We start from the raw sequence: 20,107 nt of genomic DNA on the forward strand, positions 1-20,107 counted from the left end.
CCTTGTTGTTTACAGCCACTGTAAACTGTGGCCCCGCCATGCCACGCTGCCTTGGAGCCAACTAAATATAAACTAAAACCTCCAAAAATTATAAAAAATAAACCTTTCCTTTCCCAACTTTGGGCATTAGGTATTTTGTCTCAGTGACAAATAAAAAATAACCAAGATAACATATAAATAATAAATTTTTAAATTGTATATACAAAGTAAGAAATGTTATGGTAGTATTTTTAGAGAATGCTTAAGGACGTACAAACTTTGAGATGGAAACAGCGTAGCATCTCCAAAGTCTATGGTGATTCTCCTCCTTCTTAAAGTAGCAGATATGTGGCTGTACTTTCTCATTACATTTATTTTATTTATACCTTAGCTAAGATTATTGAAAATTATTGTAAATTTTATAATTACATAAAGTAGACCTTAAAGCAAATTTATAGCTGTATTAAACTCTTAACAGCACTCTGACATTCTTATCAATGATAACAGAATTATTAATCAATATTATCTGATACATATTTGAAAAATATAAGAAACATAGATAATACCCAAGTTTGGACATATCTAGGTCTGAAATTCCAGAAAATTCACACTAGCAGACAAAATAGTAAGTACAAATGGCATTTCTATTTTTATTCTGTCATCCACTTGCAGAATAGTTGTTATGTAAACTTCTTCAGTTTTCCATTAACTTTTCAATTAAATCAATTTGTTTTCAGGTATACTTTGAGTCAGGAAATATAATTGTTATAATTTTATACAATAATTAATATTTTAAAGGATTATGAATCCAAGAAAATATTTTTCTAAGGATTTTAAATTCTGACACCTTGCATTAAGTTGAATCAAATTGAATCACATGCACATATTTTTACAGTGCAATGCATTCCCAGGATGCAAATAATAGGTTACACAATCACAAAGTAGAACAGTATTATACAATATTAATTTATCTGCATAAAAAGATTTTGGTACTAGTGACAAAATTATTCAATACGCTTATGATCAGTTTCACTTATTGAACCTTTAACACATAATGTGTTCTTTAACAGAAAATGCAGTATCAGAAAGAATAGCAAAACATTGAAGATAATTTCTTTCCTCATCCTGAAGACAGCAAAACTTCTCAACTCAGTCATTCATTCCAGCCAAAGGAACTGATGACTGTATATTTCTCTGATAGATTCAGTAAAATATATATTAAGAAATTACAAATATGAGGAAAATTAGTAATTTCAAATGCACATACAATACTTATTATTTTTAGATAATATTTAAAATTTTCTAAACATAAATTAAATCTTTAAATGCTATGAGAAAGGTCAAATTTGTTATTAGTTTATTTTTTGGAAAGAAGATAAAACAAAATTTCATAGCAAGAAGGTAGGAGAATAATAACAGTTAATACATTGAATACAATTATCTTTGAATTAGTTACTTAGTACAAAATATGGGCATAAACAATTCTTCAGTCAATATTAGCATAAATCTTCCTTTTTATATATGAAGTAAGAGACAAAACAGTATAACAAACTTGCATTTTCTCTTTCTTTTCCAAGCTTCCTTTATCTTTTCTCCCATCCTAGTTCCTTTTTTCTTTTGAATATTTTTTCACAAAATCTATTGTACATTTAGACAATACAATGATTACACATGAGTCTGATTCATTTCACTTATGAGTGTAGTCTCCTGTTGCATTCATTTACCTATGAAAGTCATAAGTTTATCCTTCTTTATGGCTGAGAAGTAATCCACTGTTTAAAAATACTACATCTCTTCTTTCAATTCCTCAGCTGATGGGCATTTGGATTGTTTCCAGTGTTTTGTTATTACAAATTATGCTCCTATAAACATGGATGCACATATATTGCTGTGCTATGATGCTTTTTAATTCTTCTAGGAAGATACCCAGAAAGGAAATAGTTGCAAGTATTTGTTTGTATTTCTTCATCTGAGAAGTGTGTATTCATCTTAGATGCCCATTTTTGGATTGTCTTTGAATTTGGGGTGTCCAATTTTTTCAGTTACTTATATGTTCCAGATAATAATTCCCTTGACTGAGGGACAATAGGTTAATTTTTTTTCTTACTCTGTGGTTTATCTTTTCACTTTGTTCGTGATTTCTTGTGCTGTGCAAATCTTTTTACAAAATAAGATTCCAGTTGTTGATTCTTTGAAGCATTTCCTGTGCAGTATGGTTTTCTTCATGCAGTCTGCCTACACCTACATCTCCAAGATTTCTACCTTTCTTGTCTTCCAGGAGATTTAGGTTTTTTGTCTTAATATTTAGATCTTTTATCCATTTTTACTTTAGTTTAGTGAGTGGTGACAGATATGGGTCTAGTGTTAATCTTCAGTATGTGGAAAGCCAATTTTTCCGGCAGCATTTATTAAAGAGGCTTTCTCACAGTGAATGTTGCTCCCTTTGTGAAAGATGAGGTGACTGAGTTCTATGTAGTTGTGTCTGCATCTTCTGTTCTGTTCCAATAATCCTCAGGTCTATTTTTCTTGCTAGCACCATGCTGATTTTATCACAGTAGGTTTGTTTTATAATTTCAGATGAGGAATTGTGGTACCTACTGCCTTGCTTTTGATGCCTTTGCTATTCTAGGTCTTTTCTGTTTCCAATGAATTTCAGAAATGTTTTTTAAAAGTTTTGTGAGTTATATTAATGATATTTTAATCAGATTGTGTTAAATCTGTATAACAATTTTAGGATTATGTCCATTTGTACACTGTTTTTTCCTATCCACGAACAAGTAATATCTTTCCATTTTCTCATAGTTTAGTCAATCTCTTTTCCTTTGAGTACAGTAGTTTTCCACGTATAAACCTTTTACATCTTTTGTTAGATTGATTCATAAGCATTTCATTGTTTTGGATGCTATTGTGAAGTCTGTAGTTTCTAATTTCTGTCTCTGTGTGTTTATTGTTTGTGTGCCATTGATTTTTGAGTGTTAACTTTGTATCTAGCTATGTTACTTAATTTTCTTGTTAAACCTAGAGGTCTTTTGGGGTGGTCTATGTAGGATATCATGTCTCCTGCAAATAAGAATGATTTAGCTTATTCCTTTTTTATCTTATTTCTTTTATTTCTCGCTCTTATCTAATTGCTCTGGCTAATGTTTCCAGAGATGTATTGAATAGGAATAGTGATAGTGGACATCCCTTTATTGTGCCTGATGTGAAAGTGAAAGTTTTCACTTTTTCTTCATTTAGTATAATGTTAGCTAAAGTTTTGTCATAGATGGATTTTATCAGATTGAGGTAAAGATCACCTATTTCTATTTTCTGTAGGATTTTCCTTGTGAATGATTGTTGGACTTTGTGAAAAGCTTTCTCTGCATCTATCAAGATGAAAATATGAATTTTGTCTTTTGCTCTCTTGATATCATGTGTTATACTTACTGATTTGCATGTGTTGAGCTGTCCCTACAATCCTGGGATGAATACCACTTGTTCGATATATAGTATCTTCTTGTTGATTTGTTGTGCACTGTTTGCTTGTATCTTATTCAGGAGTTTTGCATCTATGTTCAATAGGTAGATTGACCTGTAGGTTTGCATGTTTGTGTGTGTGTGCGTGTGCGTGCGTGTGTGTGTGTGTGTGTGTGTGTGTGTGTGTGTGTGTGTGTATGTGTCTGGGTTTGGGAATGAGTTATAGAGAATTGCTTCTTTTTTCAATTCCATTAAAGAGGTTTCAGCATTTGGGCACTACATTTTCGCTAAATCTATTGTAGGATTCAGCAGTGTAACCATTAATACTTTGGCTTTTTTGTTGTTGTTGTTATTAACCTTTTAATTACATTTTCAATTTCATTTTGGGTTATTCAGAATTTTATATATTCTTGATTCAGTTTTGGTAATTCATAGGTATCAGGAATCTACCCATTTCTTCTGTGGTTTCCATCCTATGATAGTAAAGACTTTTAAACTAGGGGTTGATATCTTCTAAATTTCCACAGGAAGTTCTGTGCTTTTACCTTATTAATTTCTCAATACTTGAATTTGAGTCATTTCTTTCCCTTTTTGATAGGATTAAGTGTTTATTAATCTTATTTATTCTTTCAAGGGACCAACTCTCTGATTTGTTGATTCTTTCTATTACTTTCTTCATCTCAATTGTGTTAATTTCTTCTTTTATCTTTTTAAATCTTTTCCCTTCTGTGGGAAGCTTAATTCACTGCATTAGATTGATTTTTTGTGTTCTTCTGGTTTCCTGATGTGAGAAGTTATCACAATAAAATTTCCTGTTAGGACTGCTTTCATTGTGTTCTGCAAGTCTCAGTATGTTGTGTCTGTATTTTCATTTAATTGTAGATATTATTTAATTTCTTCTTTAATTTTATCGGTGACCTGTTGGTTGTTCAGAATGTGTTATTTAATTTCCATGCGTTTATGGAGATTTTGAAGTTTCTTTTGTCATTAATTTCCAATGTCACTGCATATACATCTATATATATATATATATATATATATATATATCATTTTTTTTGCATTTTCTTACATGTATTCTATGAACTAGTATATGATCTATTTTAGAAATCATACTATGTGCAGCTGAGAATAACTTTTTATTCTGACGTTGTTTTCTGGTAAGCAGAATATAAACTGTTTCTCTGTAAACATCTACTAAGTCCATTTGTTCATAGATTTGGTTCCGTTCTGATATTTTTTGCTGATTTTTTGTGCAGCTGGTCTACATGTGATAATGGAATATTAATTTCCTCCCATTACAATTTTGTTATTGTTCATTTGATTTTCATTGGTTCTCCATATTTGGTACATACACGTTTGTGATTATTGCTTGCCTCAGAGTTTTTCACTAACAAGTATGTAGTGGCCTTTTTTATTTATTTTGGTCATTTTTGGTTTGACCTTCCCTTTGTTTGTAAAGAGAATAACTACTATTGTTTTTTTTTTTTTTTCAGGTTCATATTGCATGGAGTATTGTTTTCCATCATTTGACTGTTAAATTTTATTTCTAGATCCTTCAACCGGTCTATTCCTTTGACAAATGAACTGAGGATATTACATTGATAGCTTCAACTCGTAGTATCGACTTATATTTGTCATGGTATTTCCTGTTGTTGGTTCCGTACTTTTCCCCCTCTGTTCAGTTGTTTGCCCTCTTGGTGCTTTTTCCCATTGTTGTCTAAAATATCTTTCACGACCCTTTTTAGTGTTGATTTGGCAATCGTGAGTTCTCCAGTTGTTCTTTGCCACAGAAGTATCTTATTTCTCCATTAATTTAGAAAGATTATTTTTCAGGGTACATCAATCTGGGTTGGAAGTTGTCTTCTTTCAGGACTTGAGATACTTCTCTCCAAACTTTTATTGACTTTAGAGTTTTTGTTTGAGATGTCTGTTGTGATCCTACTCTGCTTTTTTAAATACATGATCTGTTCTTTTCTCTAATGGTTTTTATATTCTGTTCTTGTGCTGAATTTCTGGGATCTTGATTATTACTTGTTTGGGTATAGATTCATTTTGGTTATGGATAATTGGAATCTCATATGCTTCACTTATTTGTATGTCAGATCCTTTGCCTGTGTTTGAAAAATTTTCTGCTATTACTTCAGCAAGTAGTTTTTATGTCATTTGTGTTGACTCCTTTTCTGTTGTCACTGATTACCCTTATACTATTTGTCTTTGCAGTGTCTTACAGATATTGAATTGTTATTTTTTAATCTTCTGTTATTTTCAATAGATATTTCCTTTCATAATCACTAGCCCTGATTCTGTCTTCAAGGTCTGAAAATCTGCTTCAGTTTCATTCAGGGAGGTTTGCCAGTTTTAAGTAGAAATTTTAATTTCCTGGATATCTGTTTGTATATGCTTCAAATATTCTATTTCTTTCATACATTGATCATTTACAGTTTCCAACCTCTTCCTATCTGTTTTAACCTATGCCTATCCAATATTTGCAGAGAAATTTGTCTATGAATATTGATGTTTCTTTTTTTAACCTGAAAAATAATTTCTGATTTGATTTCCTCTATAACCTCATGCATATGTTTATTTTCTTTAATTGCTATCATTTCAGAACTGTCAAGTGTGTCTTTTATTTTCTTCTGTTTCGTTGTCTCCTGGATTTATTTTGTGTGGGCTGGAGGTCTGATGTGGCATTTTGCTTCTGTGTCTTATCATTTTGTATTTTGAAAGTTTGTATTTTGTTTCCTGTATTAATCCTTGTAAAAGTTTGTATTTTGTTATCTGTGTTAACCCTTGTAAATGTAGTAGGTAGCTTTATCAGTAGTATCAAGACCTCTCTAGGCAAGGCTTGCTCTACAAAGATGTCTTCTGTATGTAGGAAATTCTTGGTTTATGTCTGTCCCAATATCCTTCGTTTCCAATTAATTAAGAGTGAGATGTTGGTATAGTCCAGATCACTCCTCATTCCTTTGTTTGTGGGATGTGGTGAGGTTATATCCCCTTTAACTTCCCAGTATTGGAGTGAGAATAACTAATTAAAACAGACGTGATATCCTCGCTAAGTGGTATAATTAGCACTTACCATGGCATCAAACACAGTTTTGAAATGAACAAACTGTGGTAACTATTATTTTTTTTTAGTTTTAACCATAGACACAAACTCCATAGTTATACAACAGAATCAGCTATAAAATTGGAAGTGAAATACAAACTGTTTCCCTTTGGTTGAATGATTTTACCCTGTGTTGGGCAAATTTAAGTAGGTTAATGGATAGAACAGATACATTAAAAAAAAGTTAAATAGAAGCCAGAGTGGAGGATGACATTGCAAGTGTTGGAAAACTAGAGAAGAAGGTGGAAGAGAAAGAATGAAGGAATAACTAAGAGATTATTGAATTCAACCACAAAAATTAGAGATACTCTTCACTCACATGAAAATATGATTATGCCTTGAGTGATAAATTGAGGAAAGGAGGAAAGAGGAAAGTAGATCATAACAAAAATATTGCTAAAAGACAAAATTAAAAAATAAGATAAAGCATGTTAGGCAAATCTGCAAAGAAAGAAGGAAAAACCATTAGCATGGTGTTCACCAAGTGTCCATAACTACTGGACAACGCTGCCAATCCTGCAGTACAGTTTGCACAGGATTTGAAGCTGATCTTAGCTTCCGGATGTGGGGACCTGGAATCAGAGTTTTCAGCTAGCGCTTCCTATACATCCCTTAGTAGCCTCTCACTCCATATCCTGTTTCCTTAAGAAGCAGTTGCTGTGCTGTTGCCTGACACAGATAGCCTCTCCTCCCAGGCCCATGCACCTTTTGCTCCTCTTGGTCCTGGCATAGCCTTCTGTTTTTCTCTCCTACAGGCCAGTCTCTCTCCTCTCAAGTCATTTGTGCAGGTTGGGGTGAAATGCTGTGATGTCATCTGCTCCTCCACTCCAGATCTTACAGCCCAAGGCTTTTCAGTCTAAATTCTTACTATTCTTACTCCTCCTTGTCTTTACAAGTTCCACTGCCAGCATCACTCTCCTCTGCTGTAGTTTATAACATTCTCAGGTGACATGACGGACTTCTGTGCAGTGGCTTTCTGCTCCCAACCCTAGCAGTATGAGGATAGCCCAGGGCTGCACAGTCATGAGGTGTTGCTTTCCTCCCCACAACTCTCTAACCATGGGTCATGGGAAAAGGGCTAGCTGTTCCACTTAATATGCACCCACACAGTTTTTAATCCTTTTATAGTTAATCTGTTACAGTCAGCACTCTGGTATAGAAAAGGAACAGTAAGAAAATAAAAAAAAAAAAAAAAAGAAAGAGAGAAAAACCAAAAATGAAAACTGGCTGATTGTCAGGGAGAGAGCAATTTGTGTTGACAGAATTTACTGATAGACATAGGGTATTCTGTTTGGAGAAGGCAGAAAGGCAGGGGACCTTGTATCCCAAGTCAATTCTATGGCTTGATTTAGCCATATTATTTTAGTATATTTCTTCTTCTTCTTCTTCTTTCTTCTTCTTCTTCTTCTTCTTCTTCTTCTTCTTCTTCTTCTTCTTCTTCTTCTTCTTCTTCTTCTCCTCCTCCTCCTCCTCCTCCTCCTCCTCCTTCTCCTCCTCCTCCTCCTCCCCCTCCTCCTCCCCCTCCTCCTCCCCCTCCTCCTCCTTTTCGTAATTGTCCTAATCCAGTGACCCACTGGAGCTAAGTAGGCCAGCTGCCCTTTTATTAAGTCCTTTATCTATATTTGGCTTAACTATTAGTCTCTTACTTCAGACTGATTTTAGTTTCAAGGTGTACGGTTTTCCCATTAGCCTGTGTTTCAGTTGAGTCTCTTTGAATAACTCTGAAAGACTCTTCTTCTTTTCAGCCAGACTGTCTCCCCAATCATTTTCTTGATAATATCCATTTTTTTGGAGTGAGATGTATCCCAGTGTTGTTTTAATTTGCATTTCTGAAATTATCAATGATGTGGAATTTTTTTGCATATACCTATTTAGCATTTGTGTTTCTGCTTCTGAGAAGTGTCTGTTCATTTCAGGTGCCTATATTTGTATTCAGTATTTAAATTTGGAGGATCTGATTTTTTCAGTTCTCGTTTTATGTTCTAAATACTAGTGCCTTGTCTGAAGAACAGCTGCAGTTTTTCCCACTCTCTGCATTTCCTTTTCATTTTGTTAGTGATTTATCTTGCTGTTTAAAAGCTTTTTAAATATATGATTCCATCATTGACTCTTTGTGGTAATTCCTATGTGATTTTTTTTCACAAAGTCTTTGCTTGTACTTGTATCTTCAAGAGTTCTGTACCTGTTCTATCTTCCAGTAGCTTTAGTGCTTCCATTATACTAGATAAGTCTTCAATCCATTTCAGTTTTATTTTGATGCATGGTTATAGACACACCGTAGCTTTGTCTTTACCCAGGTTTTCTAGCACCATAAATGAAAAACACTATCTTTCACTGAAAGTGTTTGGCTCCTTTTTCAAAGATCAGGTGACTGAGTGCATTTGGAGTTTCTGCACCTTCTAATCTGTTACACTGATCATCAGGCTGGTTTTGGTTTATTTGCCATTACTAAGTTGTTTTCATCATAGTAGTTCTGTAGTATAATTTAAAATCATTACGATATCCCATGCTTTGCTTTTGTTGATGTTGGTGGGTGTGTAGGCTGGTCTATACACTGTGGAAATATCCAAAGATTTTCCACAAAATTAGGAATAAAATTCCAATATGACCCAGGTTTCCCCTTTCTTCTTGGAGGAATTAAAAGCATTATACAACAATGATATATGTATACTCATGTTTATAGCAGTATAATTTTAATTACTATTGGAAACAACTCAAATGCCCATTAACTGATTAATGGATAAAAAAATGTGAGTTGTACTTACATATATGGAGTATTACTCAGCATTAATAAGTATGAAACTGAGACATTTATGTCTGAATAGATGGACCTCTAGACGGTAATATGTAAAATAAATCAGGCACACAACTAAGTAGCATATTGGCACTCTAGTAGAAAAGACTGAGAATGTAAATAAGAACATAAATGTATAATTTTTGAAATAGGATGAAACATTTCAAAATGAAAAGAGAACTGGGGATAGGAAAGGGTAAGGAATAAGGAGGAAAAAAAGAAGGATAAAATGAAAACAAAGCTTTATGAAAGGGGAAGAAAAGGTGCTTTAAAGGGAGGAAACAGAAATGTGCAAAAAAAGATAAATCAAGCAATATATGTATACATACAAATTCCCTATAATGAATGTGATCATTATGTATACCTAAATTTCACCAACAAAGGTAATTAAACTACAAATAAAAATAAAGTTTCCTCAGTATGGGATGAAGGACTCAGAAAAAATTTGAGAGAACTATCCTGAACAGAACAGAATACAATTTATTAAAAATTACTTTCTTAAAAGGAAAAAAAAAACATCAAATTATTAACTTCTCTTTACAAACAAAAGGAAATGAATATCATACAACTTCAAAATTGGCCTTTATTTGCATAATTCAAAAGAATGATTTGAACTCAGAAAAAGGATTTCAAAAACACTCACCTTCAGTAACTGAGCTACTAAAACCCACATTATGTGGAAATTAGATTATTAGTCTGGGCAAAGCTGGAGCATACACAAGGATGGACAAAGTAAAAGATCTAAGTTAGTGGGTCCCCTAAAGTTAGTTTGCTGTAAGATTATACAGCTAGAGTAAATGCGTCACTTAAGGTCAATTATGTAACAGCAAAAACTAATAATACAGGGTTAACATGAAAGAAAAAACAGGTGAAGAGAATGTGTGCTTCAGGTCAAAGGGATAGATTATGGTGAGCATAATTCAGTACCATGGAAAGTTCCCAGGAATATGCTTTTTTTTTTTTTTTTTTTTTTTTTTTTTCTTTTTTCATTTTTATCGGTACCAGGGATCGAACTCACTACTGCCTGTTTGCAAGGCAGGCGCTTATGCCACTGACCTAAATCCCCAGCCCTGGAATATGCAATTTAAATGTTCTGAAACTCTACTGAAATCATTGCTTTAGACATTATAAAATTAATTTTCCTTCTTTGGATTGTTAGTGTTGATTTTTGGATTAAAACCTAAAGTCATCCTTTTTGAAAGTCTTAAGCTAAAGAGAAAATTAACTATATGACAAATATCTTCTCTAAAATTTTGAGAGTAAATAATGTGCATAAACATTTTGATTTGTCACATTACTGAAAATGTTTATTTTGTTTATCTGATTAAAATTTTACTTACTAGTCTTCTAAAGCATAAATGCTTAAAATCTTTAATTCTTTGTAATTATAATTATGCAAAGAGTTGATCTGAACCTGTGCAAATAATTGCAAGCATAGATGAGTATTGCACAAACAAGCCTAAATTGTTCATTCATTACTTCCTTATTTCTGGATCAATCAAATTATTAGTTTGATTTTTAGCCCTAAAGTTAGTCTTTTCTTCAAAAGATCATAGTTCTGTCATATAATACGTGCATTGTTAGCATGCATTTATGTATCTCTCTCTTGTTCTCTATCTATATGGAAGTCTTTATATATATCTATATATCTATACATCTATCTATATCTCTGTCTATAAATATATATATACAAATACAAATATATAAAACTTCTGCTCTGTAGAATTCCTTGATACCACCACTCACGCCCCATCCTGGCTCATAGCGCTACATATGGGCCCCTTACACTTTAATACTTCAGTCCTTTGTGTCTGGATGTCCCAAGAATTAATAGCTTTTGAAGACCAAATACTCTTCTTAGTTCTTTCAAAATCTTTCAAACTTGACTTTAGATAGAAAATATACTTCTCACTGGAAGTAAGTGTATTTACTGAAAGTGTAAAATCTCAGAGCATTATAGATGTATATAAGTTTCTATGATCCTCAAATTAGCTTTTTCAGATTCTGAGAAGTATCAGATCCACTGTATGAGGACTGAGATCTTTCTACCTTTTGCATGTCTGCTCTGCTAGGCAAAGATTTTGTTTGTCTTGTATTGACTGTAGATGGCTGACTTTGTAAATCAGTATTCTGGAAGAACTGCAAGCTTCAACTAACACATAAGAAAAATATGAATGCAAATCTTCACAGTTTATTTTTTAAACTAAAATTTCGTTCATTTCTTTGGGTTAGTACAAAGTAAAAACTTCTAGAGTCAAAAATATCAATAAAATGAAATCAAGAGAGTATAAATATATCTTTTAGCATTAAGAGTTTTAATGCTTAAAGATGATTTTTAAAATATTCTTCAAAGATGCAACAGAATCATTCAAATATCAAGAAAATAAAGATAAGGACATTATCTTCTTGTTCCAGGCTCAGAGAGTTTCTTCATATTTCTAGATACCTGTGTGGTTTTTATATTTATAAAATTGTATTTTGATTCATTAAAGTATTGAATTCATCATGAGTGTTATCAACTCATTCACAAAGGACTTATGATTAAAGGAAGTGGACATTATCAAGTTCTCAGTTAACATACACTCATTGAGAGCCTATGTGGGAGATCAGTAAAAGAAAATGCAAACCCTTTAAGAGATACTATGGAGGTCAGTTTTATCATTGTACCTCCAAGACTTGGATTGACTGACACATCACAAATCATTAAACTGATTTGGGTTAAGCCAATAACCATAACAACTATAATGAGGATTTCTAGTCTATTGCTTAAATGTGCCAATTTCATCAGCACATGTATTGCAGTGAATCAGTGGGTGAAGAGCCTTGACTTTTGTAATTCAGTGATGTCATTAACAATGACCATGGACACAGGCTCTCACAGCAGTGGATAATGCTACTAAGATTCTACTGTGTGATGGCTCCTAATCAATACATGTGTGTACTTGTATATTTGCCTGCAAAATCACTTATTGTCCTAAAGTCACAATAAGTACTTATTGTCCTAAAGTCACAACTACTAGCGGCAAAAAATACTAATGGGCTTATATTATATGAATATCAATTATGGGATGGAAATATTTTATAATATTATGTTAGGGAAAGAGTTAACTTGTACATAAAGTTATATTTCTTTGTACATAAACAAAGACATATTTCTTTTAGCTTAATGCTATCCTTCTTGAGCCACAGTTCAAAGAATATGCAAATAAAACTAAAATCAACTTTAAGCTATTAGTTATCTCTTATTGTGCTTTAATTCTCAAGTCCTGTAGTTCATTTACAGAGGTATCAGAAAATGTATTTCAACACCTTTCAGTGTGGTAGAAGATGATTTTGAATTGTGAGGTTATAAAGAATGCACAAAACCTACATTTAGTTTTTAAATGTCTCCATTTATTATTAAGATGGTACAAAAATATGAAATAAGATGATGTTCCATCATTATTTATGAGTCAAATTTCACATTTTGCCATGAAATCTTTGTGTTAAAAAGACCAACTTGAATATATCTTCATACTATTGGTGAAACATAAGTATATTTCTAGTCTAATTCATAAACAAGTAAATAAAAATATAATGACAATATCAAAATATTGGTTTCGGGAGCTTTCTAGTAAGCTTGCTTCTAATGAATTATATATGATATTTAAGTATGTTTAATTTTCAAAGTAAATTCATCTTCAATAATTAAACTAGGTGATCATCTGAAACTAAGATTTCCATTCATTCACTCATTTATTCAAATATATATATATATATATATATATATATATATATATATATATAGAGAGAGAGAGAGAGAGAGAGAGAGAGAGAGTTCTGGTGATTGAACTCATGATCTCAGGCTTGCCAGCAGGCGCTTGTGCCCTGGCCCTTCAACAATAATTTAGTAGCCTATTGTTTGCTATTTTCCACCTTAGTTTCCTCTCAAATTATAGTAAAAAAATGTTTAGAAACATAAGGAAGAGTGAGGACACTGTATATGTTAGAGAGTAAAGATTGTTGTTTAAACATTTTCTTATTTAAGAATGAAAAGTTTGTAAAAAAAAAAAAAGGAAAGAAAGAAATAGTTACTTTATTACAATCAATCCCTATAACTGTCTTGGGTCTGAGCCCATTGCTCTCCAGGGAGAGAATTTTGGCCCGTGGCTGTGCTGAGTTATCAGAAACTCTGATTATGGATGTGAGGCTGTCATTCTGTCCTAGGAGCTGACAATGGAGCCCAGAAGATTAACTTGTGCCAGGCCGAGAAATATAACTCAAGGAGCTTAAAGGGAATTTGCAGAGTAATGTGAGAATAAAAAATAATGTTTCTATCCTGCCTTTTAAGGGTTCGTAGCATCTATACTTCCACCTTTCTCATGCCAGCTTTGCTTTTTATAGTATAAAGAAAACGATTTAAAAAATAAATACAAACAAGAGGAGAAAATAAAATATATAAATACTGAAATAAATACACCAGGAAATATTACATAAGCAAAGAAGTTGTGGAGAAGATCTTGTTAAAATTTCCTCCTAAATTATGTCATCTTTAAATGACTAGCTAGAATTGTGTGTTTCTGTGTCAAGAAGCTTGGTTGGGATTATTTTTGCGGAACATAACAAGAGATGGCAAAAGGGCAATACTTCTGTTAAAATGGTAACATTTAAAAGACATAATGCCACCTTTAATATGCTAGTTAGTCTATACAGTAAAACTGTGGTTTATTACTGCAAATGATAAAATGTTATTCCAAAACGTTTTATCATTTCCATATAGCACTTCAGAATTCATGATCAAATCAAATAAGATAGAATCATCAAAGACTTTCAAAGAGCAGGGTGAGGAAAATGACAAATTATTTTAAATGTTTGAAGATCACGTTCGTTTTTAGCAACTTTTGAAAATGAAAGTGTTCTACATATCAACAAATGCATTACAAGGATCAGATAGGAAAAATAAAACAGATGTTTCAGAGAAGCTTTATTTAGTTGCAGTGTCTACTAGCTATAAACTTCTTTTACTTTGTGTAGAAATCATGTCAGGTTTCTGTCTTTAATATTCTATTAATTCGCTAAGATATGAGGTTTTCAACTTGTTATCTTATTTCAATTTGCCTTTAATGATCACATTCAAATTCTCTTGGGTTTTCATGTTTAATCTCCTTTTCTATGCTCACTGCCTCTACATTACCATCGTTATCTCCATCCAGGCATAGAAGATTGTTTCTATAATCTAGAGATTGCTGCAGTAGGATGAATATTTGCTCTAAGTGGAAATGGGCAAATTGATTTCACAAATTAATGCTAAGTTAGATCTAAGATGGCCCTCAAAAGTCTCTCCTATTTGGAAGCTGACTGGATCTTTGAGGTAATATACTTGTTAGTAGGTTCATCCATTTATGAATTCAGCACATGAATGTGTTGTCAGGAATTGGGGCCTGGCTGAAAGACTCTGGTCACTGTAGCTATTGACTGCATGTATTCTCATACTAGGTTACTGCCTTCTTTCCCTGCTTCCTGGCTGCCCTGGGATAGATAAACAGCTTCCCTCCACCTTGCCCTTGATCCTGGCTGTTGCTAACCAGACACTACACACTAAAAATTAGTCCAAATAGACTTCTCCTTCTTTACATTGCAAATGTTCAGTAGTCTGGTTCCAACAAAAGAAAAGTATCTAAGAAAATAAATAAAATGAAATAGGTTCTATATACTTTACACTCATAAACCAGGGCTACATCTAATTCAGGAAAGTCATTTTTGCATATCAAACATTGATTTTATAAAATATTTTCAATATAATATTTATACTTTCTGTATTTATGACTCCAATTAAGAAATTAATCAATAACAAAAATTAATAGCTATCAACTATCAATATTTTCAGGAGAATTTCTAAATGAATATTCAGGATAATGTCCTTGTACATTGATGAGTTTTCATGAATTTATTATGTGCAATACATTTATTACACATTCTGAAAATAAGAATTAATTTTTATGTAACATTTGGCTTATTTTAATAGAGAATCACTCATTCCTACAAATGATAAATATATCTTTGCAAAATTTATTTTAGATGCCATGTGATTTGGTACTGAAATATTTTAATGATCTTATTATGTAAAAGAGAAATTATTCTATAATTTTAAAGTTATCTTCTTTACATAGGCAGAAACAGTACTTTTTAGGAAATCTAAAGGATTCACATGTTTTGGGATTTCATCCAAAGCAGTTCACTAAATGACCTTGCTTTTATATAGAATTTCAGTGTAAACCTCTAAGCTTGGATATAAATTCTAGCTGAGATTTTTGTGGGGTTTTCAAATGAAGCAAAATCTGTAATAATGTAGAAGAGAGGGAAAATAACTCCTTAAAATTATGTATGAAGATAAATGGAAAACAATACAATAAAAATTGAGTGGTCATAAGTAAAAGTGGCATAAAATAATTAAAATCATAAATATAATTGTATAAAATTAACGTTATTCTTTTCATTTATGACATTCAGCATAAAAAAACTTTTTTCATACTGGGAAACAAATTTAGGACCTCGTGCTTGCCAGGCAGGCAGTGTACCACTGAGTTATATCCCTAACTCATAAATAATTTTCATAAATATTTAATTCCATAAACACATAAAGATTTTTAGATTGCTTTTTATAATCCTAGTGCAAATAAACGTGCTGCATGGAAAATCATTTTAGCTGATAATAAAAGAATAATTATAAAATCTTTTTTCTTACTTGTTTCTTTTTTACATTGCATATTACTAGAATACTAACCCAAGTATAGCATTCAGTTTTCCCACAGTGACCATTTCCACTTTTTAAGCAAGCACTAAAAAGAAGTTAATTTTAAAATATTTTTTCTGGACACTAACTTTTGATGAAAAGTTCACAAGACATCACGGTTTGATCTATATAAGAATATTTATGCTTCAATAAATTGCATTTAAGGAAATACAAATCCTTGCAAATTAAGTGCCCTAACCTTACCAGTTGTGTAACTAACTGTCATGGAGAAGTAGCCAAATCAACAACTTTGATAATCCCAGCTAATTAAGCATTTAGCTCTTGGTGATGGATGAACTTGAAAATAAATTATGTAATATTAAAAGGATTAAACAGTTACTTTATGAAATGTTTAAATTACTCAACACAAAAAAGCACCAGATAGATTAAACCTTTTTTGTAATGTGATTTTAAAAAAGGAAATGTATTTTTGTCCTTGAAATGCTTACAATCTTCCAAGAAATATGTCAAAGTATGTCAAATATGAAACAATTCAATTATCATATGTAAAGTTCATATGTAATGGGCAATAGAATAGTGGAATTTTACTGGTACTTTATTTTTTAATTATCATGATTATATAATGTTACCACTCTCTAATTCTTGATCTGAATGAACTTCATTATAACATGTAATAAGCCTGACTTGATCAGAGAGATTTGAACTCATGTGTAACAACTAGAATATCTAACATTTTATGCACTGTGATCTGTTGCTTAAGGTTACAAAGGAGACATCAATTTGTAGTCATAAAATATAGAAAGGTTCAGTGTCATACAAAGCACAAGGTTTGAGTTCCAAAAAAATCTGGTTTTGAAGAGTGTTTACATGTTTGGTAAAAAACTATGAAAATGTCTATATTGGCAGAAAGAATAGGAAAACTTGAGTCAGATAAGAGTCTGACTTGTATACAATAGATAGGGTAAATATTTTGTTGATTTACAAGGTAGCAACAAATTATAGGGCTTACAATTTAGGCGATTGAGTTACAGTAATTATTTGAACATTAATGTAAAGTACATCTAAATATGTGTTGCACAAATCCTATACTCAGTGTTTAAGGTTACTGTAAAATAAATTATTGCAATGTAGATGTATATGAACAGTACATGTATAAATGTAGACATCTAGGAATGAAGATGGGAAGCAAGTCATACCAGTTTCTAGAGTCTTCTTCCAGAAGAGATGAGAATTAATTTTGTGTTGAATGATAAACTATTTTCAGAAGATTCATCTTATAGTATTATGCAGAATAAAGTAAGAAAATGAAGAACCTCATGCTAGGTAGAAAAGATAAAATTTGTTATAGTTATAATGAAAAAGTGCTACAATCATGAACAGATGTAAACTCATTTTAAGCATAATTCATTATTGATTAGAAAAAGAACACTGAATATTACAAAGTCTGAATTAAATGTTACAGAGCATGTGACTATTACTTTTGGCTCCTATCAACATTTAAAAACTTTTGATGTTAACCTATTTTGTTATCTAGCAAATGTGTTAATATTTATAAAATATGAAAATATACATAACAAACATATAAGGACTTGCCAACATGAGTAAATCTGAACTCAAACCAGTTTCTAGGGTCATTTTGTAGCATCTTTGAAATATGAAATTTAAATTATAAATCTGAATGTCCGAGGTACAAACAAAAGAACTATCAACAGGAAATTCCTATCCAGAAGAACCATGAAATGCTTCCCAAGATTCTGTCCTATGAGACCTTCTGCCATAGGTTCTCCTTTTGGTTTTGCCTGGGTGGTAACACTAACATTAGCTCTTGAATTCATGAAGAGACATTCTATGGGACAGTGCCCTTTCTTTGTAGATCTTCAATTTGCTGTAATCAGGACTGAACTCAATAATTCATCTGATTAGTTACCCTCTGTGTGCATGTTCTTTAAGAATACAAAACCAAGTCGGCAATCCATGGAAAAGATAATAGCTTCCTTTTGCATAAGGTCTGTGAACTCCAGTGTCTAACATATCTGTATAACTTTTGCAATTTTAGTAAAGTTACTAAAGGTGATCCTATACTATTGCTATTCAAATAATTTAAGGAATCTAGCATAATCTCTCTGAAATTTATCTTCCCTTACCCTCTTGGTTTTTTCCCAGAATTCATCCCAACTATTGAAATTTTTACACGTGGTTTCAAATATCTACTGTTTTTTTTCCTTTTAATATGTGATGATCATGAAGTATTATGTAGAGATAATATTCATTGCATAAAATGTTTTAGTCAATAATTCTTCTCCCTGTTACAATAGCATCTGCTAATGGGGAAGCTACCAAGGAATATAATATTGAAGGGGGAGATGTAGATGACAAGCAATAAAAATCTGAATTATAATTATAATAATAAAGTATTATTTCATATTTAGTATAATTTTTCAGTAGATATGAATTGATCCAGGACATATCGAAGTAGTAATTCATTCATGAAATTCACTAAGGAACTCCAACTAAGTCTTCTTACTTAGATTTTTGAGACTTTTATATATCACAAGCATCTTGAATTTTCTAGTAGTATTCAGAGAAACAAAACTAATTCAAAATTTGTTCTGAAGGGATCATCTTAAATGGATTTTGACGAGCAAGCAAAAATGTTCTTGATTCCATTTTCTGATTAATGAATCACAAACAGCTTAGAATGCTTATTTATATTGGTAAAAACTATACAATTTTCTTGAACTTGTAAAAAATTCTGGGGCCAGGAAATATAAAATAGTGTGGGTTTTGTTGTCTTGAGTTTTCATTTAGGTACAATCTGGCGGTTGTACAAGAAAAAATAATTCAGGACAAAGGAGGCTGTGAAATAGCTAATTGTTAAGGGGAGAATTGTCTATTGTTGTTCTTGTGCAGCTTTGATTACTGGAATGTGCACAGAAAGAGTACCTCAAAATGTTCCTTTGGAGAATTATTTACTAGTACTAATGACTAGTTGCTAGTATACCATTAACTAGCCCCCCCCCAAGATTACACTCATGTTAGTAGACAAGAAATTTTCATAATAGGAAGCTTCTAGAAAGATTACTCTGGTTGAGAGAGAATATAGACCATACAATGGTATGGTGATGTACTGTCACAAGAGGCAGCTGTAGAAGGAACAATGAACCCTGTTTCTATTCCAGGTCCCAATTTGATCTCCTCATATTGATAGTGGACATTTATTAAGTATCTCCTGTGTTTAAGATATTGTTTCAAGTCCTTAATTTATATACTACTGTATTTAATATTCCCAATACATTATTTAGATAAAGGTCAAATTGCCTTTTATCATGGAACCAAACTTTATATAAATTATGTTGTCACATTCAACTGGTGAGATGGTAAAGGAAGCATGATTCAGACTCAGCATATCTGCTTCCAACATTTAGATATTGTTTTATATTCTCAGACTGCTTTACATTTGTGTAGAACACTATAAAAGAATGGCAGATATTTTAATTATTTGTCTATATTTTACTTGAGCTAACATGGCAAAACATATCACAATTATATAATTTACAGTTATACCTTGATATTGTGAATATTGATGAAATAAAACTATAGCACAAAGCATATTGATTAACAATTTGATAAAAGAAAAGTTTACCTATATAAGCACCACTATCTTTCATTATAGCACCACTATTTTTTTTTTTGAAAATCACTGAATATACTAGAAGGTGCAAAACTTAAAACTTTGTTCACAAGAAGTAATAGTGTCATCACTCATCAGCATTTTAAAAAATACAATTTACAGCCACAGGAAGAAAGTATTTCTTATGACAGGTCCCACTTGTGAGAGTGACTGGTTAAACACCTTTAGATAATGGTGATGCATCCTCTGTATTTACTCAGCATGTTTACTGGTGTTTCATAATACCAGTTCCCTGAGCCAGAGCCCGGAGTCCCACAGAACTGGTGAACTTGGTCAGGTAATCTAGAGACAGACAACTGGCCCAGTGTACTGTCCTCTTGTGGTGGAGATTGGATTAGGCGTACC

Source organism: Cavia porcellus, unplaced genomic scaffold, assembly GCF_034190915.1.
Source record: "Cavia porcellus strain 051 isolate PalLab524CR breed Dunkin Hartley unplaced genomic scaffold, mCavPor4.1 scaffold_15, whole genome shotgun sequence".
NCBI classification, from domain to species: domain Eukaryota; kingdom Metazoa; phylum Chordata; class Mammalia; order Rodentia; family Caviidae; genus Cavia; species Cavia porcellus.